Source organism: Loxodonta africana, chromosome 17 (assembly GCF_030014295.1).
Source record: "Loxodonta africana isolate mLoxAfr1 chromosome 17, mLoxAfr1.hap2, whole genome shotgun sequence".
Classification (NCBI taxonomy): domain Eukaryota; kingdom Metazoa; phylum Chordata; class Mammalia; order Proboscidea; family Elephantidae; genus Loxodonta; species Loxodonta africana.
This window is the reverse complement of record NC_087358.1, coordinates 972,011-995,819: the sequence shown is the minus strand read 5'-3', so window position 1 is coordinate 995,819 and position 23,809 is coordinate 972,011. Positions and strand designations below refer to the sequence as shown.

At 43.2% G+C, this 23,809-nt stretch overlaps 1 protein-coding gene and 1 pseudogene across 3 annotated transcripts in view; one reads left to right on the top strand and one right to left on the bottom strand.

Annotated features, from left to right (window-relative positions):
• The window catches only part of DCLK1 (doublecortin like kinase 1), a 406,473-nt gene that overhangs the window by 300,831 nt on the left and 81,833 nt on the right, over window positions 1-23,809 (bottom strand). The gene's annotated exons all lie outside the window — the stretch shown is intronic.
• On the top strand, window positions 1,712-14,098 carry LOC100667958 (large ribosomal subunit protein eL8-like; annotated as a pseudogene).

Below are 23,809 nucleotides of genomic sequence, written 5' to 3'. Positions count from 1 at the left end.
AAGGCTGAAGAAAAATTGGCGCCTTTGAATTATAAGAATTGGTGCTTTCAAATTATGGTGTTGGCTAAGAATACTGAACACACCATGGACTGCCAGAAGAACAAACAAATCTATGCTGGAAGAAGTACAGCCAGAATGCCCCCTGGAATCACGGATGGCGAGACTTCATCTCACATACTTTGGACATGTTATCAGGAGGGACCAGTCCCTGGAGAAGGACATCATGCTTGGTAGAGAAGAAGGTCAGCAAAAAAGAGGAGGACCCTCAAAGAGATGGACTGACACAGCGGCTGCAGCAGTGGGCTCAAGCACAGCAACATTTGTGAGGATGGGGCCGGACCCGGCAGCGTTTTGCTCTGTTGTGCACAGGGTCGCTATGAGTCGGAACAGGCTCAACGGCACCTAAACAGCAACAAAAATAAATAAAAACATCCCTTGCAGCAAAAACCAAATAACTTCAGAGCCATCAATATAATACTATTTCTTAAGCTGAGTAGTGGGCTTAATTTTTCTCCAAAATTTTACTGTGTAAATTTTCAAACATAGGGAAAAGGTGAGAGAACTTTCATGTGGAAACCTGTCAAGCAGACGCTCAGTCTCTGCCGTGAACACTTTGCGGTGCTCATCTACCCATCTGACCACACTCGATCCACCCAAAATCCTCCTTTCTAAACGCATTTCTAGGTAAACTGCAAACATCCGTACATTCCTCCTAAGCACTTCAGCTACATATATATATATATATTTAATTTTTTTCAAGCACATTAATAAACAATGTACAAGTTAAGAATACAACAAAATATGAGCCCCTCTCCGTCAGAACTTGACTTCACGTTTGAGCCCGTAAAATTCTACCATCAGATCGATGTTCAGTGCTCAGTAGAGGAACTGGGTGAATGTACGCTGAAGTAAACTGAAACCTCAGCTGTCTTCACAAAGTTTGGGTGAGCTCACAGCCCAGTTCCAGGGGAGATGGCCAGCTTCCATTCTGCAGTGTGGCCTTTTTAAACAAATACTAAATTTATCATTAAAATTACAAGGTTCCTCAAGTACATCAAGAAAACCTAAATGTTGGTTTGGTAAAGAAAGTTACGACACCTGATTGGGATAAGAAATTACTTGCTTTTCCAATAAGAATTCCTATCCTTTCTAATAACTTTACAGTAGCCAACATATACAATGAAACCTGTGAGAGCTGTAACTGGAAGGGGCTGCCTTGTTTTTCCAGGTCTCACAAGTTTTCCACCTCTGACAGGGAACAGTCTTACCACTTTTTCTATCACTCTCCTTAGTGAAAAATATTTGAGTTTTCCTTCTCTGACAGTTTTTGCCTTACACAGGTTCCAGCTTTCGCAGGTTTTAATGTACTTTTTCGTGGTCTCACATTTATTAGAGTCAAGTGACTAACTTGAATGTCACAATATGAACTGCTGAAATAATTTTAATGACACTTTATGGTTCTCTAATTGCCTGACAGCATCCAAATTAATGCAAATTATGACATACACAGCCAAAGGGTGACTGCACAGTGGTAATTCTATGGCTATGGTCTAAGAGACAGCGCTGAGTCTTTCATGGCTTCGTGGCACTGCCCAGGTCCAGAAGCCACAGCTCACAGAAGCCAACAAGTAAACTGGTAGTTTGAAATTTCATTAGCCTTCTGCTCCCAGGTCCGATGGCTGTGCCAGCATTGAGCACATGAGGGACAGTGATGGCAGAAAATAAGTGGGACATTCTGCAAAGTGGCTCCATCAAATCTCCTGACAGATACGGCGAGACTCGGGGCCTCGGGAGAGTAGGTGGTGACCCCGTTCCTTTAGGGTGACTGATTTTTCATTTCCTATTTTTAGTAATTCCTGACTTAAAATACAAGAAATGACCAACCTCAGGGGGAAGGGCTAGGGTGAAGGAGACCAGACAAACAGAATTAAATTGGAATCTGAAAACCATAAATACAGTGCAAACAGCTCAGTAGTGACGGCAGGGTGGCTGCAGTAAGACCCAAGTTTGCTCACATGAAAGTCAGCTGTTGTGATAAAGATGAAGCCACATCTACCTGTGAGGACATAGTGACATCCACCTGTGAAGACGTGGTGACATCCGCCTGTGAGGGGGCACATCCGCCTGTGAGGGGGCACATCCACCTGTGAGGGGGCAGTGACATCCACCTGTGAGGAGGCAGTGACATCCACCTGTGAGGAGGCAGTGGCAGCCATCTGCGAAGACGTGGTCACGTCCACCTGCGAGGACGTGGTGACGTCCACCTGTGGAGCAGGTAGCAGCATCCATCTTTGGAGGGTGTTGCCAGAGCCACAGACCCTCTTGCATGGGCAGCTAAACTCCAGGCCCAACATCATAACTCACTCCGGCCACATATTCAGTGCAAGGCAAGCTGGATCCAACCAATATACTCAGCACCGGATATGGGTTAGAACTGGAAACCATTAACCAGTGTAGAAGCATTTATGACAGAGGTCTCAGGAATACTGTAAATGTTAACCCAACAAATAAACAACTAAAAGAAACTATAAAATATCCATTTTAAATATTTAGGGAATCAAGAACTATTACTTATCTTAATGTGTCCTCGAAGACAATATTATTTTACTTTACACAAAGTAACTTGTTTCAAATTCCCTTCACAAGTTTATGGGATACAGATTACATTTCAACTTTCTGATCTCAGTATATCCACCCACCATGGACAGAGATTGGAGGGCACTGGGTGTTGCGAACAATTCACACACTGGACTACTGGGACTACTACCCCAAAAGTTGGAGGTTCAAGTTAACCCAGAGAGCCTTGGAAGAAAGGCCTGGCGACCTACTTCCCAAAAACTCAGCCACTGAAAACCCTATGGAGCACAGTTCTGCTCTGACACACGTGAGGCCAAACGTAAGACTGAGGGTCTACAATCTTTGCTGGATAAAGGCTGCAGAGTCTCACCCTACATTTCCCTTGCTGTGGTGAGGTTCTGAGCCCAGAACAACTATTTGGCCAACTCTCTCACTGAGCAGTAATTTCCAGGGTGAAACAATTCAGTGATGTCTGAGCACAAGTGCTAAAAATAGCACTAAGCTTGGAAATAAGACACTTTGATTTCAGTTCTGGTAGTGGCGAGCTGTGTGCTCTTGGAAAGTCGGCTTCTCTCTTTCCTTATCTGTAACAGCCAAATGCCTCCCAGCTTTCGAGTCTGTGATTGTACCATCTTGAGCATTGGTAAGATGGCGGCACGGACCTGTGAGAAGTCACTGCCAAGTCCTGAGGCCTGTGGTCCCCACCTCCATCCTCTCTGGAAATGGCTCTGGCTTTGTCAATCTGCTCAGCGGGGTCACAGGGCTGATGTGGAGGGGTGGCTGGATGTGGTTCTGGTATAATTTCCTGCCCGTAGTTATTTGCCAGATCTCTTCCCTTAGACTCAACCTCCTAGCTTCCATGCACTTTCCATCGGGTCCTCACCACTTTCCAAAGACAATAAACAAGCCAAGAAAATGTAACCAGGCCGCACCAGAAGAGAAAGCTCTGTTGTCTGAGAGCACTTGATTGAGATGCTGTACTGAAGAAACGGTACGTTATTTTAGTGTTTTCTACTGGATTGTACTGGACCTGACTGTTTCAGCGAGTGCTGTTGCTTAAGAAGTATGAGCATATTCTGACGATTTTCTGAGAATTCACCAATCTACCCCCAACTCCAACGACCTGGAAGAGCAGATCCACGTCTTAAAGCGTCTAGTGGACTTTCAGGAGACGTTCAGAGAGCGTGAGAAGCCGGCTGCTGCACAGATCCCTTCCGTTAAGGCATTCTTGTCTAAACTACCCTTCCCAGTTCTTGGTCTGCTCTGTTTTCTAACGCTCCAAGCCCTCCGACACAGCTCCCTGGCTACCCCACATGGTCTAACAGAGCTCTCTGTCAATTAAAATGAAATAATCATTCATATGTCCCCACCTTAGTTATTTGTCACACTTTTCAACCACTTAATACTATCTTTCCATAATCAGACTTCATCTCTGGAAAAGTTTAATCTAAAAAAGTTAAAGCTGGCAAAAAGAAAGCTGCAAATTATTTAACTTTATCATTAATTTTGTTTAGAATCAAATTTGTGATTTTTTTATAATCATTTTTTGTGAAGTATAAGTCCTTTGCCTTAAGAAATTGGTTGTAAGGGAATCTAGAGGACTGGAAACAGAACAACCAGAACACAAGTAACGGGAATGCTGACACACGGTGAAAAACGTAACCTGTGTCGCTAAAGGATGTGTAGAAAATGTCAAATGGGAACCTAATCTGCTGTGTAAACTTTCACCAAAAACACAATAAAATGTTACTTTAAAAAATAATAAAAAGAAAAATTGTTTGTAGAAAGACAGTAAAAGTAGCAATGATGGTAGAGCTGTCATTTTGAAAACAGAAAACCACAGAAAAGACCACTCTAACACGACTGCTTATCAGTGCAGTGCCAGAGAACGCTCATCAGTTGGCCTTCTGAAGGGGAAACGAAGGCCCAGTCTGCAACACCTGCTGATTGCTATGGTGTGAATACGCCCTCCACGCAACCCACAGCAAATTCCAAGTTACACCTGTGTAACGGCTGGCTGGGAAAAATCTTGAAATTTTAACAATCAGCTCACAACCTGGTCCCACCACATGACTGGTGTGTTAACCGAAAGGCTGGAGGTTGTTCACCCAGAGGTGCCTCAGAAGAAGGACCTGGTGATCCGCTCCCCAAAACCAGCCTTCGAAAACCCCATGGATCACAGCTCCACTCTGACACACGTGGGTCGCCCTGAGTCGGAACCAGCTTGACGGCAACTTTTCAAGTTTAGAGCACTGTTACATGTTTATAACCGAGTAAGAATTTAACACACGTCTGCTATCATCATAAGTCCCTTGGCCCATCAACAGTTGGTTCTTTAATAATATCTTTTAAATAACTACATCTGTAGAGTAGGGAAGAATAAGATTTTTCCATCAACCTCAGGTATTTACACTACCAGGCTACTTCTGGGAGAGCTAAAGAAGCCTATCGTTGAATGTAAATCCCAACACAGACACAGCCTGTTAACTGGATGCTCAACCAAAACCAGAACCACAGCGGCCCCGCAGGACAGAGGAGAACTGCCCCATAGGCTTTCTAGGGCTGTAATCTTTACAGAAGCAGGCTGTCCCATCTTTGTCCCATCAAGTGGCTGGTGGGTTCAAACTGCCCACCTTTAAGAGAGCAGCCGAGTGCTGAACCACTGAGGTGCTGGGGTCCTAACTGATGCTCACTGGTGGATATTAACTTCATGCTAGGCCTGCATAACAACAGATTAGATTTAACAGCCTGCAAGAGTCAAGAAGAATTGGTTTTAATTTCAACATTCTCCTGAACTCCCTGGGGGCTGACCGGCACCAGAAGATGAAAGAGTCATCACCGCCTCCCAACCTCTAAGACTCCCAACGCCAATTTCCTTATCATGACATAAAACCCACCACTCAGGCAGACTGGCCTGTGAGGATTAGCCCATTATCTCATTTGTTTTTTAAATGTGCTTTTGCTTCATAGCCAAAGATTAAGTTAATCCCTTCTTCCATAATGCATGAGATTTGGGTTTTCCTTCAAATTACGGGATTTGCCCTGTGTACACCATCTCCACCGGTGTCTCCTGGGATTAAGCCTGCTCATTTCTATGTTTACAAGTGCCACCTACTCATCAGAGCTGTGTGAGGCCCTGCGGATTCAAAGATGCTCCACGATGTGTGCCCTGCTCGCTGCTGGTCTAGTGACCATTTAAGGGCCAGTCAGAGCGAGGCGTGCCAGTTGTTGCTGGGTGCGCTGGGTCCATTCTGACTCATCATGACCCACGTGACAGAACAGAACCCACAGAGTCTCCTGGGCTGTAACCTTTACGGGAGCAGATCGCCAGATCTTTCTCCTGTGGAGCTGCAGGTGGATTTGAGCTACCAACCTTTCAGTTAGCATCTGAGGGCTTAACTGTTGCTCCACCATGGTGCCTTAAGGAATGCCATTAGGATCATATAAAAAATACGAAAAATTAAACCTCTAGAGTTGGCCTGTGAGCAAAGCAGCATTTCTCAAGATATCCGCACAGCAACGGCTCCTCCAGTTAGCAGAAACCGAGGCTTCAGAGGAAGACACACATCCTGCCCCACCCGAAACATGAACCCTTCACAGGGAAGTAAAGCACTTGGCTGCTAACCAAAAGGTTGTCGGTTCAAACCCACCAGACGCTCCGTGGGAGGAAGATGTGACAGTCTGCTTCTGTAAAGATCGCAGCCTAGGAAATCTCACGAGGCAGTTCTACTGTCCTAGAGGGTTGCTATGACTTTAAATCAACTCAATGGCAACGGGTACCCCCTGCTCCCTTTCATATTTTTTACTATTAAATGAATAAGTACATATTTAAGAAATTTAGAAAAATGGAGAAAAGACAAAAGCACTCATAATCTAAACATTTCTCGCCATCCTCTCCTTGGACGTTAATCCTTCACGCTCACGTTTGCATTAAGGGTTCATCTGTGCCTGCCTCATCCTGGTCTCTGCTGAAAGTTCAGAACTTCAGCACATCAGGGTAAAAAGCAACAATGACTCATTGTTCTGCATGTTTCTACAATGATCTTAAGTCTCATGAGGTGTAAGTCACTGTCATGCTTTCAAAGTACATATGTGTACGCACTCATAATACGAACTTAGAAATGTCTAACTCTGTGAGCAAATAATCCGAGAAGCTGGACTATATGAAGAAGAACAGGGCATCAGGATTGGAGGAAGACCCATTAACAACCTGTGTTATGCAGATGACATAACCTTGCTTGCTGAAAGTGAAGAGGACTTGAGGCACTTACTGATGAAGATCAAAGACTACAGCCTTCAGTATGGATTGCACCTCAACATAAAGAAAACAAAAATCCTCACAACTGGACCAGTGAGCAACAGCATGATAAACGGAGGAAGGACTGAAGTTGTCAAGGATTTCATTTTACTTGGATCCACAATCAATAGTCGTGGAAGCAGAAGTCAAGAAATCAAAAGACTCATAGCACTGGGTAAATCTGCTGCAAAGGACCTCTTCAAAGTATTGAAGAGCAAAGATGTCACTTTGAGAACTAAGGCGTGCCCGACCCAAGCCATGGTATTTTCATGCATGTGAAAGCTGGACAATGAATAAGGAAGACCGAAGAAGAGGTGATGCCTTTGAATTGTGGTGTTGGCGAAGAATATTGAATATACCATGGACTGCCAAAAGAACGAACAAATCTGTCTTAGAAGATGTGCAACCAGAATGCTCCTTAGAGGCAAGGATGGCAAAACTGCGTCTTACATACTTTGAACATGTTGTCAGGAGGGATGAGTCCCTGGAGAAGGACATCATGCTTGGCAAAGTACAGGGTCAGCAGAAAAGAGGAAGACCCTCAACGAGGTAGACTGACACAGTGGGTGCAACAATGAGCTCAAGCATAAGAACGATTGTGAGGATGGCTCAGGACCGGGCAGTGTTTCGTTCTGTTGTGCACAGGGTCGCTATGAGTCGGAACCGACTTGATGGCACCTAGCAACAACAACTCTGTGAGGCCCTCTAACACTAACTGTAAGTCATTAGTAACCTGTAAGTCATGAGAAAGTTATCTAGAAAATTTCTGAACTTAAGACATAGAAATATAGAAACATGTGAACTACACAGAGAAACTAAGCAACCACTTTGTTCCCTTTGACCCGACACGCAGTGACACAGAAAACATAACTTAAACAATCTCCCTGATCTCTAACCTTAAAGAGAAGACGCATCATTCAGCTACTCTCTAAGCCAGCAGAGAAGACGTGACATTCTGTTCTTTGACCTCACGCTGGCCCTTGTCGTGTGGAGCCAAGGTGACAAATTCACATATAAACCCTAAATTTCTGCTCACTCAGAGAAGGCAGAGATGAAGCTGAAACTCACCCACCCCCGCCGATCCGGGACTTGAGTTCGAGCCATGGTTAAGCCTTCCTCCCAAGACCTCTCTTTACAGGTAAAAGCCTGAAATCTAAAGAGCTAGACTCTAACCACTGAACTAATGTTGGAATTGTTAATTCTGAGTCTCCAGTTCTAAATGAATGTTGTGTGGTCTTACTTGTGTGCCTTCCCATGACTATCCTGCAATAAAACTAAACAAATTTATGCATGACAAACCTGAGTATCTCTCTATTGATTTTCTAAGATAAAACCCTACCCAGCATTCACCCATTGCCAAGCTTCACCAGTCAAACCCACATGGATAACTGACACGGTCACGCGGATGGTCAACAAGACCGTAATCAATGTCACTGAAAAACCTGTGTAGAAATTGTTGAATGGGAACCAAAACTGCTGTGTAAACCTTCACTAAAAACACAATGTTATTTTAAGAACAAAAGGAGTATTTCTCTTTATGTACGAGTTAATGGATTTTTCTTTAACAACACATACGTAGACTTACCTCGCTTGATTCTTGCCAGTTTAGATCATAAAAGCTTCTCTATAGTCTGTTAGAGTCAGTGGTAGCCCAGTGGTAGAGAGACCTGGGTTCGATTCCCAGCCAATACACCTCATGTGCAGCCACCACCCAGTTATCGGTGGAGGCTTTCGTGTTGCTATGATGCTGAACCCATGGAAGCAACAGTCAAGAAATCAAAAGACGCATTGTGTTGGGCAAATCTGCTGCGAGAGACCCCTTAGGAGTACTGAAGAGCAAAGATGTCACCTTGAAGACTAGGGTGTGCCTGACCCAAGCCGTGGTATTTTCAATCGCATCATATGCATGCAAAGCTAGACAATGAATAAGGAAGATGGAAGAGAACTGACGCCTTTGAATTGTGGTGCTGGAAAAGAATACTGAATATACCATGGAATTCCAGAAGAACGAACAAATCTCTTGGGAGACGTACAGCCAGAATGGTCCCTAGAAGCAAGGATGGCGAGACTGTGTCTTACATACTTTGGACATTTTATCAGGAAGGATCAGTCCCTGGAGAAGGACATCATGCTTGGCAAAGTACAGGGTCAGAAGAAAAGAGGAAGACTGTCAAGGAGATGGACTGACACAGTGGCTACAACAATGGGCTCACGCATAACAATGATTGTGAGAATGGTGCAGGACCAGCAGTGTTCTGTTCTGTTGTACACAGGGTCACTATGGGTCGGAACCGACTCAACAGCACCTAACATCAAACAACAACAACATGATGCTGAACAGGTTTCAAAGGAGCTTCCAGACTAAGACGGACTAGGAAGAAAGGACTGGGGATCTACTTCAGAAAATCAGCCAACAAAAACCTTGTGGATCGTAATGGTCTGATCATGGGGATGGTGCAGGACCAGGCAGCGTTTTGTTCCGTTGCGCACAGGCTGGCCATGGGTTGGCGGCTGACTCAGCAACAGTAGCAGTTACTCACACCATTTTCGTGTGCACTCTCAATTTGCTAACAATCATGAAATCCTTGAAATTCACTATTCCTTTCATTCCATGGATTCATCATTAAATCTCAACAAGCACATGGCACTGGCTTTTCCTCTGAAACTACTCAGATGTAAGCAGAAGAACAGAAGCTTGCTCTACGGTAGTGAAAAATCAAAATAACGTTGAGGATAAACACTAAGCCCCACCTTTCTTTGGACTCAGAGTACAAAGCTCCTTGTTTTCTCACTAGGAGCGTTCTGACTTTCAATACTTTGCCCATCTTAGTGATAAAACCAAAAAAACCAAACCCAGTGCCATCGAGTAGATTCCGACTCATAGCGACCCTATAGGACAGAGTAGAACTGCCCCACAGAGTTCCCAAGGAGCGCCTGGTGGATTCGAACTGCCGACCCTTATGGTTAGCAGCCGTAGCACTTAACCACTACGCCACCAGGGTTTCCACCTTAGTGATAGTCACCTAGAAAGCTATGTTTGCAGATGAACAGAAAAGGACCTTCAAGGGAATGCGTCTGTGCACAGTGAGGCCCTCTCTCACACAAGAAGGAAAAGGTCTCTCAGCAAAGTCTGGCTGCTCCTTAGAGTGAGGAGTCACTGTTTAGCAAGTCTGGCCACCAGCATGATCTGGGACACAGCTCCATTGTTCACTTCCATCCTCAGAGACAGCCAGTGGGAACTGCTGCTTAATGTTTCCACTATCTGCCACCATTCAGAACTCTTTCTTCTTGAGAAACTCAGACTTCTACTCATCTCTCGGCACTGAACCTGCTCGCAGAACAGACCTCATGCAAGCTCACTGAGTAACAGCCTTTTCAGATGGCTCCTTCTCTTTGAGCTTCCTCCCTTGTTCTGACGACAGAGCTGACCTAGGCGAAGAGAAAAGGCATTACTCTCAGCAGCAACGACAAAAATGTCATTGTCCAACGGAGATTCGAGGATAAATTTGTTTTAGAAGGAGCAAAGCGGCGGTGATAACATTTGGGAAGGAAAGTCCAGGGGTCGCGGAAGAGCCCAAAACTCTGTGGATCAATAATATTGAAAAGGAACGGAAATAATGAGAACATTCACGCCTTGTGAAGAATGTAACCAATATCAATGAACAACTTGTACGGAAGCTGGTGAATGGGAACCTAAACTGCTGTGTAAGCCTTCACCGAAAACACAATAACGTGTTACTAAAATAATACTGGAAAGGCCAAATCCAGATTGATTATTTATTCATTGATTCTAGTAAAATCCAAAGAGCTGAGAATAGGAAACTTAAGATCTGCCTCTGTTCACAGGACATATACAGTATCCCAGAAAGACAGACAAGTAAAAGAATACTGTGAGAAGTATAACAGCTCTTTGAAATGTTTTAGGATTTAAAAGGAAAAAGGATGAAAGCTCTGCCCACAAGGATGGAAGGGACACTTGCACCTCCGGGCTCTGAAAATCTTCTTCATGTCGTCACGTGAAGGGTGGACACACTAGGGGCACACACACGGAGTCAGAGTCTAAGTCAAGGTGCTTCTCTGAACCTCCAGTCATGTCTCCTCCACCTTGCCCTGTCCTTGGATCTCTGCCAACCTTCTGCCAAGCAGCCACCCAGTCTCAGCATCTTGGGCAATGGGGTGTCGTCTGCCTTTGCAGCGGTCACACCCTTGAAAAGTTCTACTTGTTTTCCCTTCTACTTAGATGGAATCCAGTTTTTCTTAGCTTCTACCCATGGCATTAGTTACTGCCTCCAAGCTCTTTGTTAGAGAATACATTCCAATTACCCCAGACACAGAGCCAGTTAACAAGCATCAAAAGGAGTCCTGTATTTCAGGCTACCTGGTCTTTTCACTTACAATAAAACACAACGCACATTTATTGAGCGCCTACTATATAAAGGAACTGTATAAGATACTAAGAAGCTACGAGAATAAGAGAGAGGCTCTACCCTGTAAAAGGTGACAGTCTCATGGAGAAAGGGGAGGGACGAACACTTATGGGACGGAACAGATCATCACCAAGAAACCAAAAAAACGAACCTGTTGCTGTCAAGTCGATTCCAACTCACAGCAACCTTATAGGACAGGGCAGAACTGCCCCACAGGGTTTCCAAGGCCATAAATCTTTACAGGAACAGACTGCTGCATCTTTCTCCTGTGGAGCCACTGGTAGATTTGAACCACCAACCTTTTGGTTAGCAGCAGAATGCTTAACCACTGTGCCACCAGCGCTCCTCATCACAAAGAAGGAGAAGTAAATACTAATTAAGGTCCAGCACATGGGGAGATTGCATTCCACTCAGCAAACAAGCCAGGAAGAGCCTTGGAAAAGTAAAATACAAACTTAACTCACAGAGTAAACCAGGACTAATCTGCTACCTACTGTGTGCCAGGCAAAGCCCTGGTGGCAGCTTTTGCCCAGAATTATCTTTTCAAATATGTTTGTATAGTAAGCAGCCTCAGTAGTACAGAGGTAACACCTTTTTTTCCTGCAGAGGGAAGATCTGTTTCCTGACCAGGTTAACAAATAAAATATCTCTGTCTGGGGCAACTGTTTGGTAGCAGTCCTCTCGTAAGGCTGGAATTGTTCCAACCTGGAGTTTTCTAAGCTGTGACACAGCCTCACTGTGCATACAGCGCCCACCTGGACCACCCAGCACTGCCCCGGAGGACCTGGGGAACCAGTGCCAACATGCAGCCATGGTGCCTGTTGTGCTGTGAGTAGTAAAGTCCTTTGTCTCTGACCCAGGAAAGTCATGTCTTCTGGTAGACCCTATGAAGCCATCACAGCTTAGTGTGTTAGCTTGTAAGTAGGGTAAACTCTCAGATCCTTCACAATTGGGTTGGGTTCTTATTACGGTGATAGCTGAGTGCTGAGGGACTTACATTTAATTTGGGAGAGGGCAGTGGGAAGCCAGTGATAGCTTTCAAGGAGAGCAGTGTTTGGAAGATTTAAATGATCAAATGGAAGTAATGTGCAGGTAGAGGGGGCAGATGGAGACTCTGAACTTTCTACACGATTTTTCTGTAAACCTAAAACTTCTCTGAAAAATAAAAACTAATTATTTTTAATCAAGGTTAAAAAAAAAAGATTAAATTATCAAGGCGGCTTAGGATCAATGGAAGAAGAAAATGGTGATGGCGGCTGAAAGCTCAGACTTTCTGGGCAGGTACTTTGACACGTGATGTCACTTAATCCTCCCAGTAGACTGCATCTTCATTTATTTATTCATTTATTCACACAACATGCAGCTATTGAGCACCTACAGTGTACCAGGAATTCCTTAGACATTGGGGATACAACAGGGAACAAAACAACACGTTCCTGTTCTCATGGAGCTCACAGTCTAGCGGGGAATACAAATAGACAAACACTTGATGTAATATCTGGTGACCAACAATGCTATAAAGAAGAAGAAAGCGGGGTAAAAGCAAGAGTAACAGGGAAGCCATTTTAGTTAGGGTGGTCAGGGAAGGTCTTTTTTTCAGTGTTGAATTTGATCTGTCTATAATTTTTTTAATTTTTATTTAAAACATATGGTGAAGACAATGACTTCTTACTATCCAAATATTTCACTGAAATAGATATTTTTTTTCTGGACAACTTCTTGTGACTTTATAAGGTCCTCAAAATTTGCCAAATTCAAATAATTATTCTATGTTTATTATTTTTAAAAAATTTATTTATTTTGTTGTTGAAAATGTACATAGGAAAACATACACCAATGCAGCAATTTCTACATGTACAATTCAGTGATGCTGACTACATTCTGCAAGTTCTTCAACCATTCTCACTTTCTTTTCTAAGCTACCCCTCTATCATTAACATAAACTCACTGCGGTGAGTGAGTGCCTGTGCGGGCCCGTGTGCTATCCGCCGCCATTCTCCTCAGCGCGCCCCCACGGAGCCCCTTCTTCTGCCTGGTGGCAGGGGAGCCTCTCGGGGGCTGGCGCATAGGGGAAGAAGGTGGCCCCGGCCCCTGCTGTCGTCAAGAAGCAGGACGCCAAGAAGGTGGTAAATCCCGTTTGAGAAGAGGCCCAAGATTTTTGGCATCAGACATAACCAAAAGGAACCTTACCCTCTCTGTCAAATGGCCCCGCTACATCCAGCTACATCGGCAGAGAGCTATCCTCTACCAGTGGCTGAAAGTGCCCCCCGCCATTAACCAGTTTACCCAGGCCTTGGACCGCCAGACAGCTATTCAACTGCTGAAGCTGGCCCACAAGTACAGACCAGAGACAAAGCAGGAGAAGCAGAGGCTGTTGGCCCGGGCTGAAAAGAAGGCTGCTGGCAAAGGCGACGTCCCCACCAAGAGACCATTTGTCCATCGAGTGGGGGTTAACAATGTCACCACCTTGGTGGAAAACAAGAAGGCCAAGTTGGTGGTGACGGCACATGACGTGGACCCCATCAAGCTGGTTGTCTTCCTGCTGGCCCTATGTCATAAAATGGGGGTTCCCCACTGCATCAGGAAGACCTGCACCGCTGTCGCCTTCACACAAGTGAACTCGGAAGACAAAGGAGCTCTGGCTAAGCTGATGGAAGCGATCAGGACCAACCACAACAACAGATATGATGAGATCCGCCGTCACGGTGGAGTCAACGTCCCGGGTCCCAAGTCTGCGGCTCGCATTGCCAAGCTGGAAAAGGCCAAGGCAAAAGAACTCGCCACCGAATGGGGCTAAACATACACAGCTGATTTTTCTGTACATAAAAATAAAACCCTTCAAAAAAAAAACAAACTCACTGCCCCCTAAGTTTCATATATAACCTTTTGAGTTGCTGTTGTCAATCTGATCCCACATGGACAATTCTTTAAAACAGCACAAAGCTCAAGGCAGACATTCTTACTAATAAAGCTAAACTATTATTTGATTTGAAGAAGACACTTATTTTTGGTTTCAGGTTTAAAGATTATCTCAGTGCAATAATTTACAAAGTTCACCCAGCCTCAATGACTCCAGAAAGTATGGATTTCATGGGAATTTTAAATTCTGTTCTCCATTTCCTCCCTTTTGATTAGGATTCTTCTGTAGAATCTTTGATCCAAATGTCCAGTAATGGTAGCCATGCACCATCCAGTTCTAAGGGAAGGCATCTTTGAGGAGGTGAATTTGAGCAAAGACCTGAAAATAAACGAGGCAGCTACTATTATTATCTCTATTTAGGAAATGAGGAAACTAAAGCTAGAAGAGAAACTGTACCTGAGCTCTTTCCCATCGATTCAACGAATGGGGACAGACTAGGACCAGCACTCCTGGTGTGGAGACCAGGTGAGAAGCTACTAGCCTCTGTAGGAGTAAGAGCCAGAACTACGGGAATGCCAGAGAGCTGTGAGAAGGGCAGGTGTGAAAGATCACTGAGAGACAGCTTTCACAAACCTGGCCACCAGATTCGTTTGAAAGACAAAGAGAGAGGTCAGAGAGGCTCTGAGCACAGATGGCCTGGAGAAAGGCCTTTAACAGGAACAGGGGTCCAAGGAAGAGGAGTCGTGCAGGAGGGAGGGTGGATACATGGAGAAATAATGGTTTGATTTCAGACTCGCCAACCGTGATGCATTAGCAGAACAGCTTTGAAATTTCACCTCGGATTTGAGATGTCCTGGACTTCGCTCCTTTGCAGTCTACTGCTACTCTTATCATCTTCAAGCTCTAGCTCTATCCCGGCCACTGGACCCCACCAGAAAACAGCAGGAGAAAACGAACAAGCCCGTCCTGGCTGTTCCTCACTGGCCAGCACCCTTTCTTTCAGTGAACTCAGCATCTAGTCTTTCTTCTTAATAGGTTTCATATTTTTCTTTCCCTTTGGACTGAATAATAATGAGGAAAAATCAGCATTTTCTCAGGCTTCTTTCCTGTGTCTTCTCCAGGAACTACAGTTGTTCACCTACCTTCTCCACTTACACTGGGTTTAACAAAAGCAGCACCAGGTTATCATAACCCACCTCTGCGTGCACTGCAGGACACCCTACTTCATCCTCACTTCTTCAGGCCTCGCCAGACCACACTGGGGTTAAGGTCAGATAATAAGCCCTTCATTTCTATTTTAAAACAGTTCTAGTTTACTACAGAATTTAAAAAATAGAGAATATCGAAAATACAAAAAACGGGCTCTTTAAACTAGTTAAATGTTGAACATGTAATATGTAATACTTTTACATGGCTCAAACATCAAAGTGTATTCAAAAGTTAGTAAAAAGTTCACATGTGTATACACATGTATGTATGTGTCTGTGTTTTGTTGTTGTTGGGTGACATTGAGTAGATTTTCAACTCTGGGACCCACGTGACAGAGCAGAACTGCTGCACAGGGTTTTCGAGGCTGACCTTCACAGAAACAGATCATCAGATATCTCTCCTGCAGTACTGCTGGGTGGGTTCTAACTGCCAGCCTCGTGGTTAGCAGCCAAGTGCTTACCCGTTGAGCCACCAGGTTTTGTGTGTGTGTGTGTGTTGTCACAAATGACAGCATACTATACAAACCCTGAAAATGAAAGCACAGTGTTCTGGTACTACTACTGTGGACTCACCCCTCGGTAAGCACACACATTGTCAGACAGCTATTTGTGAAACAAGGTCAATATTTAAAATTTTAATAGAGGGCAGAGCCAAGATGGCAGACTAGGCAGACGCTACCTCGGATCCCTCTTACAACAAAGACACGGAAAAACAAGTGAATCGATCACATACTTAACAATCTACGAACCCTGAACAACAAACACAGATTTAGAGACGGAAAACGAACTAATACAGGGAACCAGCGATTATTTCCAGAGTCTGGAGCCAGCGTACCAGTCAGGTACGGCACAAGCACAGAGAGCTGCTCCACCCCCCTGAACTAACCCCGGGAGGGAGACCAGCCGGTTACGCGGGCGGCGTGGGACGCAGCCGGTAGGAGAAGTCCCCGGGAGGCAGTGACTCGTCTTGGAGCAGGAAGAGCACCGTCCAGCCGGGGAACCGTCTCGTCGGGATTTGGACTGGACGCAGGTACGGCATAAACACGGAGAGCTGCTCCACCCCCCTGAACTAACCCTGGGAAGGGGCCCAGCCGGGTCGCGCGGGCAGCGTGGGACGCAGCCGATAGAAGTCCCCGGGAGGCAGCGACTGGTATTGGAGCGGGGAGAACAGCATCCCAGCCGGGACTCTCGGTCACGGCACAAGCACGGGGAGCTGCTCCACCCATCTGAACTAACCCCGGGAGGGGGCCCACCTGGTTCTCGGGGGCGGCACGGCCACCCGGCTGGAGGGACGAGAAGTCCCCGGGAGGCAGCGACTGATTTTGGAGTCGAGAGTGCACCGTCCCAGTAGGGGAGCCTTGACGCTGGGCGTGGGCCTGGAAGCGGAGGATCTGACCATGACTCCAGCGGGCCAGACCCCCCGGGCAATCTCCACACAGCCAGCACACATAGGCGACGCGCCCACGGGAATCTCAGATATAATAGTCATTCCAAGCAAGACAAGCAACTCTGGCTATATTCTGAGGTGCTACTCTCCTATCTCTCTGTTCCCTCCCCCACCCTACCCAGGCAGCTTCATTAACATCCGAATAGCCTGAGCCAGACGGAGAACTCTGATAGGGGTCTGACTGCATTTTTTTTTTAGCGGATTTTCTGGAAAAACTAGTTTCCCAGTGATGGCTAGGAGACAACAATCCATATCAAACCACTTAAAGAAGCAGATCATGACAGCTTCTCCAACCCCCCAAACAAAAGAATCAAAATCTTTCCCAAATGAAGATACAATCCTGGAATTAACAGATACAGAATATAAAAAACTAATTTACAGAATGCTTAAAGATATCACAAATGAAATTAGGATAACTGCAGAAAAAGCCAAGGAACACACTGATAGAACTGTTGAAGAACTCAAAAAGATTATTCAAGAACACAGTGGAAAAATTAATAAGTTGCAAGAATCCATAGAGAGACAACATGTAGAAATCCAAAAGATTAACAATAAAATTACAGAATTAGACAACACAATAGGAAGTCAGAGGAGCAGACTCGAGCAATTAGAATGCAGACTGGGACATCTGGAGGACCAGGAAATCAACACCAACATAGCTGAAAAAAAATCAGATAAAAGAATTAAAAAAAATGAAGAAACCCTAAGAATTATGTGGGACTCTATCAAGAAGGATAACCTGCGGGTGATTGGAGTCCCAGAACAGGGAGGGGGGACAGAAAACACAGAGAAAATAGTTGAAGAACTCCTGACAGAAAACTTCCCTGACATCATGAAAGACGAAAGGATATCTATCCAAGATGCTCATCGAACCCCATTTAAGATTGATACAAAAAGAAAAACACCAAGACATATTATCATCAAACTCACAAAAACCAAAGATAAACAGAAAATTTTAAAAGCAGCCAGGGAGAAAGGAAAGGTTTCCTTCAAGGGAGAATCAATAAGAATAAGTTCAGACTACTCAGCAGAAACCATGCAGGCAAGAAGGGAATGGGACGACATATACAGAACACTGAAGGAGAAAAACTGCCAGCCAAGGTTCATATATCCAGCAAAACTCTCTCTGAAATATGAAGGCGAAATCAAGATATTTACAGACAAACACAAGTTTAGAGAATTTGCAAAAACCAAACCAAAGCTACAAGAAATACTAAAGGATATTGTTTGGTCAGAGAACCAATAATATCAGATATCTGCACAACACAAGGTCACAAAACAGAACGTCCTGATAGCAACTCAAATAGGGAAATCACAAAAACAAACAAATTAAGATTAATTAAAAAAAAAAATACACATAACAGGGAATCATGGAAGTCAACAGGTAAAAGATCACAATAATCAAAAAGAGGGACTAAATACAAGAGCTATTGAACTGCCATATGGAGAGTGATACAAGGCGATATAGAACAATACAAGTTAGGTTTTTACTTAGAAAAATAGGGGTAAATAATAAGGTAACCACAAAAAGGTATAACAACTCTATAACTCAAGATAAAAGTCAAGAAAAACGTAACGACTCAACTAACATAAAGTCAAACACTATGAAAATGAGGATCTCACAATTTACTAAGAAAAACGCCTCAGCACAAACAAGTATGCGGAAAAATGAAATTGTCAACAACACACATAAAAAGGCATCAAAATGACAGCACTAAAAACTTATTTATCTATAATTACCCTGAATGTAAATGGACTAAATGCACCAATAAAGAGACAGAGAGTCACAGACTGGATAAAGAAACACGATCCATCTATATGCTGCCTACAAGAGACACATCTTAGACTTAGAGACACAAACAAACTAAAACTCAAAGGATGGAAAAAAGTATATCAAGCAAACAATAAGCAAAAAAGAAGAGGAGTAGCAATATTAATTTCTGACAAAATAGACTTTAGACTTAAATCCACCACAAAGGATAAAGAAGGACACTATATAATGATAAAAGGGACAATTGATCAGGAAGACATAACCATATTAAATATTTATGTACCCAATGACAGGGCTGCAAGATACATAAATCAAATTTTAACAGAATTGAAAAGTGAGATAGACACCTCCACAATTATAGTAGGAGACTTCAACACAGCACTTTCGGAGAAGGACAGGACATCTAGTAAGAAGCTCAATAGAGACACGGAAGATCTAATTACAACAATCAACCAACTTGACCTCATTGACTTACACAGAACTCTCCACCCAACTGCTGCAAAATATACTTTTTTTTCTAGCGCACATGGAACATTCTCTAGAATAGACCACATATTAGGTCATAAAACAAACCTTTGCAGAGTCTAAAACATCGAAATATTACAAAGCATCTTCTCAGACAACAAGGCAATAAAACTAGAGATCAATCACAGAAAAACTAGGGAAAAGAAATCAAATACTTGGAAAATGAACAATATCCTCCTGAAAAAAGACTGGGTTATAGAAGACATCAAGGAGGGAATAAGGAAATTCTTAGAAAGCAACGAGAATGAAAATACTTCCTATCAAAACCTCTGGGACACAGCAAAAGCAGTGCTCAGAGGCCAATTTATATCGATAAATGCACACATACAAAAAGAAGAAAGAGCCAAAATCAGAGAACTGTCCCGACAACTTGAACAAATAGAAACTGAGCAACAAAAGAATCCATCAGGCACCAGAAGAAAACAAATAATAAAAATTAGAGCTGAACTAAATGAATTAGAGAACAGAAAAACAATTGAAAGAATTAACAAAGCCAAAAGCTGGTTCTTTGAAAAAATTAACAAAATTGATAAACCATTGGCTAGACTGACTAAAGAAATACAGGAAAGGAAACAAATAACCCAAATAAGAAACGAGAAGGACCACATCACAACAGAACCAAATGAAATTAAAAGAATCATTTCAGATTATTATGAAAAATTGTACTCTAACAAATTTGAAAACCTAGAAGAAATGGATGAATTCCTGGAAAAACACTACCTACCTAAACTAACACATTCAGAAGTAGAACAACTAAATAGACCCATAACAAAAAAAGAGATTGAAACGGTAATCAAAAAACTCCCAACAAAAAAAAGCCCTGGCCTGGACGGCTTCACTGCAGAGTTCTACCAAACTTTCAGAGAAGAGTTAACACCACTACTTCTGAAGGTATTCCAAAGCATAGAAAATGACGGAATACTACCCAACTCATTCTATGAAGCCACCATCTCCTTGATACCAAAACCAGATAAAGACATTACAAAAAGAGAAAATTATAGACCTATATCCCTCATGAACATTGATGCAAAAATCCTCAACAAAATTCTAGCCAATAGAATCCAACAACACATCAAAAAAATAATTCACCCTGATCAAGTGGGATTTATACCAGGTATGCAAGGCTGGTTTAATATCAGAAAAACCATTAATGTAATCCACCACATAAATAAAACAAAAGACAAAAACCACATGATCTTATCAATTGATGCAGAAAAGGCATTTGACAAAGTCCAACACCCATTTATGATAAAAACTCTTACCAAAATAGGAATTGAAGGAAAATTCCTCAACATAATAAAGGGCATCTATGCAAAGCCAACAGCCAATATCACTCTAAATGGAGAGAACCTGAAAGCATTTCCCTTGGGAACGGGAACCAGACAAGGATGCCCTTTATCACTGCTCTTATTCAACATCGTACTTGAAGTCCTAGCCAGGGCAATTAGGCTAGACAAAGAAATAAAAGGTATCCGGATTGGCAAGGAAGAAGTAAAGTTATCACTATTTGCAGATGACATGATTATATACACAGAAAACCCTAAGGAATCCTCCAGAAAACTACTGAAACTAATAGAAGAGTTTGGCAGAGTCTCAGGTTATAAAATAAACATACAAAAATCACTTGGATTCCTCTACATCAACAAAAAGAACACCGAAGAGGAAATAACCAAATCAATACCATTCACAGTAGCCCCCAAGAAGATAAGATACTTAGGAATAAATCTTACCAAGGATGTAAAAGACCTATACAAAGAAAACTACAAAGCTCTACTACAAGAAATTCAAAAGGACATACTTAAGTGGAAAAACATACCTTGCTCATGGATAGGAAGACTTAACTACCAAAAGCCATCTATACATTTAACGCACTTCCGATCCAAATTCCAATGTCATATTTTAAGGGGATAGAGAAACAAATCACCAATTTCATATGGAAGGGAAAGAAGCCCCGGATAAGCAAAGCACTACTGAAAAAGAAGAAGAAAGTGGGAGGCCTCACCTTACCTGACTTCAGAACCTATTATACAGCCACAGTAGTCAAAACAGCCTGGTACTGGTACAACAACAGACACATAAACCAATGGAACAGAATTGAGAACCCAGACATAGATCCATCCACGTATGAGCAGCTGATATTTGACAAAGGACCAGTGTCAATTAATTGGGGAAAAGACAGCCTTTTTAACAAATGGTGCTGGCATAACTGGATATCCATTTGCAAAAAAATGAAACAGGACTCATACCTCACACCATGCACAAAAACTAACTCCAAGTAGATCAAAGACCTAAACATAAAGACTAAAACGATAAAGATCATGGAAGAAAAAATTGGGACAACCCTAGGAGCCCTAATACAAGGTATAAACAGAATACAAAATATTACCAAAAATGATGAAGAGAAACCAGATAACTGGGAGCTCCTAAAAATCAAACACCTATGCTCATCTAAAGACTTCTCCAAAAGAGTAAAAAGACCACCTACAGATTGGGAAAGAATTTTCAGCTATGACATCTCCGACCAGCGCCTGATCTCTAAAATCTACATGATTCTGTCAAAACTCAACCACAAAAAGACAAACAACCCAATCAAGAAGTGGGCAAAGGATATGAACACACATTTCACTAAAGAAGATATTCAGGCAGCCAACAGATACATGAGAAAATGCTCTCGATCATTAGCCATTAGAGAAATGCAAATTAAAACTACGATGAGATTCCATCTCACACCAGCAAGGCTGGCATTAATCCAAAAAACACAAAATAATAAATGTTGGAGAGGCTGCGGAGAGATTGGAACTCTCATACACTGCTGGTGGGAATGTAAAATGGTACAACCACTTTGGAAATCTATCTGGCGTTATCTTAAACAGTTAGAGATAGAACTACCATACAACCCAGAAATCCCACTCCTCGGAATATACCCTAGAGATACAAGAGCCTTCATACAAACAGATATATGCACACCCATGTTTATTGCAGCTCTGTTTACAATAGCAAAAAGTTGGAAGCAACCAAGGTGTCCATCAACGGACGAATGGGTAAATAAATTGTGGTATATTCACACAATGGAATACTACGCATCGATAAAGAATAGTGACGAATCTGTGAAACATTTCATAACATGGAGGAACCTGGAAGGCATTATACTGAGCGAAATTAGTCAGAGGCAAAAGGACAAATATTGTATAAGACCACTATTATAAGATCTTGAGAAATAGTAAACCTGAGAAGAACACATACTTTTGTGGTTACGAGGGGGTGGGGAGGGAGGGTGGGAGAGGGTTTTTTTACTGATTAATTAGTAGATAAGAACTGCTTTAGGTGAAAGGAAAGACAACACTCAATACATGGAAGGTCAGCTCAATTGGACTGGACCAAAAGCAGAGAAGTTTCCGAGATAAAATGAATGCTTCAAAGGTCAGCGGAGCAAGCGCGGGGGTCTGGGGAACATGGTTTGCGGGGACTTCTAAGTCAATTGGCAAAATAATTCTATTATGAAATCATTCTGCATCCCACTTTGAAATGTGGAGTCTGGGGTCTTAAATGCTAACAAACGGCCATCTAAGATGCATCAATTGGTCTCAACCCACCTGGAGCAAAGGAAAATGAAGAACACCAAGGCCACACAACAACTAAGAGCCCAAGAGACAGAAAGGGCCACATGAACCAGAGACCTACATCATCCTGAGGCCAGAAGAACTAGATGGTGCCCAGCCACAACCGATGACTGCCCTGACAGGGCGCACAGCAGAGGACCCCTGAGGGAGCAGGAGTTCAGTGGGATACAGACCCCAAATTCTCATAAAAAGACCAAACTTAATGGTCTGACTGAGACTAGAGGAATCCCGGCGGCCATGCTCCCCAGACCTTCTGTTGGCACAGGACAGGAACCATCCCCGAAGACAACTCATCAGACATGAAAGGGACTGGTCAGCGGGTGGGAGAGAGATGCTGATGAAGAGTGAGCTAATTATATCAGGTGGACACTTGAGATTGTGTTGGCAACTCTTGTCTGGAGGGGGGATGGGAGGATAGAAAGAGAGGGAAGCCGGCAAAATTGTCAAGAAAGGAGAGACTGGAAGGGCTGACTCAAGAGGGGGAGAGCAAGTGGGAGCAGGGAGTGAGATGTATGTAAACTTATATGTGACAGACTGATTGGATTTGTAAACGTTCACTTGAAGCTTAATAAAAGTTAATTAAAAAAAATTTTTAATATAGTTTCTAATTAGTTATCTTTCAGCATTTTGTTGTTGTTGTTGTTTTCGCCCTGTAAGCCACAGTTAGTGGTGTGTTCTCCAAACGAATCCTTCTGCTCATAGTAACTTAAGGAGCCCTCATGGTGCAACAGTTTATCGCTCAGCTGCTAACTGAAAGGTCAGTGGTTCAAACCCACCAGTGGCTCCGCAGGAGAAGGACCTGATGATCTGCTCCCATAAAGGTGACATTCTAGGAAACTCAACGGGGCAGTTTCACTCTGTCACACGGGGTCGCTATGGATCAACCTGAAGGCACAACAACATGGTGACATAAATCAGAACCGTGGACAGCAACACCACGCCTTCACTTCAAAGTGATTTACTTTTTCAAATGAGTAATTTCGCATGATCTCTACCTTCCTCCTTTTAAAAGCTGTAAGGTGTATGTGAGAGGAAAGACTCTCCACTGGGCTGATTTCTGAAAGTATTAGAACTGTT